Consider the following 1,556-nt stretch of genomic DNA (forward strand, 5'->3'; position numbering starts at 1 on the left):
GGCCCCGCAAAGCCGCTGTGACCCCCCTGCCGTCCCCGCAGCCCCCGGTTAAAGCCGCCCCGAGCCGCCGCTGCACCAACCTGCTGCCCGGGCGGCTTTAACCGGGGGCTGCTGCCCGGGGAGCGCCGTGCTCGGGACGGGGATGCTCGGGGAACGGGGGGATTTGGGGGACACCTTCCTTGGGAAGGGGCCGAGATCGGGGACCTGTTGCGGAGTGGCATCGGCACCCCTCGGAGTGCCGGGGGCTCCCGGCAGGAACGGGTCCCCCCGCACCCGCGGGGCTGAGGGTATGAGGATGCTGAGCAGAGCAAAGCCGTCAGCGAGCGGCGGGGCGAGCGGCAGCCGGGGGACCGGGGCTTGCTGGGGGGCAGCCAGCCAGGGACGGTGCCCGGGTCATGCCCGCCGTGCCTCGGGCACCGCGCTGCCCGCCTGGCTGCCCCGTCCTCACGCTTCTCTCGCATGAAAGGCAGCAGCGCCCCGCAAATAGCAGGGTCTTATGACAGCCTCTACCGGGGAAGGAGCTCCGGGCGGCAGGGAGGGATATTTTTAGTGCAGAGACGCAGGGGATTTGGAGATCGCTCGGAGGAGTGCAGGCAATGAAACCGCGGCACACACAGGGGTTACGAGGTGCCATGTCCTCCCTCTCCAGCTCTCCCCCCTTCCCACTTTTCCCGGCAAGCAGCTCTGCCAAAACCACTGCCTCCCTCGCACTCGCCTGGTGCATTTCCTCTCACCAGGGCTACGGTTATTTTTTGCTGTGCTGCAACACGAGGTCAGACGTGCCGATGGAGAACCGTGCAGGGAATTAACGCTCAGGCAGCCGGCGCGTCCAGAATCCCGTTTCTGCACGGCCTGACCCCAGGAGATTCTCCGGGGCATTCCCAGCTCTCCACACCAGCCGCTTCTCTCAAGGCTGAAGGAGCTGAAAGCCCTCGGGAATTACCCTTGTCCCACAGGGCTTGTGCTGGGGCAGGGTGACAGGGAAAGGCCATCTCTGCAGAGCCTCCCAGAGGATGCTGTGGCAGCTGAGGAGCTGCATCATCCCCCAGCCATCTCCTCACAGCCCTGCACATAGGGATCAGGAGGGCAAGGCATATTCTGCCAAGTTGGGCAGCAGTGGGACATTCTGGGCTTCTCTGGAGGAGCAGAGTCAAAGGTTTGGGCTCCAGAAAAGTTCAGGGAGAAGAGCAAAAGCCAGCCTACTCCAGCTCTTTCATTCACCAGGGAACTGGCCCATGCTTGGAGCAACCCACTACTTAAACTCTGCTCACCTCCCAAGCACCCCGCTGTCCCTTTCACAGCCCAGATTATTTTTAAATCCTTTGAAATCTCTGCGAGGTATTGCAGAGCTGTGGCCTCAGGAAAAGGCCATCCCCATCCTCTCTTGGCCTTGTGCCTCCACTGACAAGCTTTCTGCCACCCCAAATACACCCCTCCTATCTACCAGCACAGAGGGGGGATCCCGTGGGCCAAGGAGGAATGAAAAGTGCATCCACTCCCAGTGGAAACACAGCCAGATGATTGAAATGTGCTCCACTCCTGGCCCGGATGCAGGG

The sequence above is a fragment of the Corapipo altera genome, unplaced genomic scaffold (genome assembly GCF_003945725.1).
Source record: "Corapipo altera isolate COAL_440 unplaced genomic scaffold, ASM394572v1 64, whole genome shotgun sequence".
Classification (NCBI taxonomy): Eukaryota; Metazoa; Chordata; class Aves; order Passeriformes; family Pipridae; genus Corapipo; species Corapipo altera.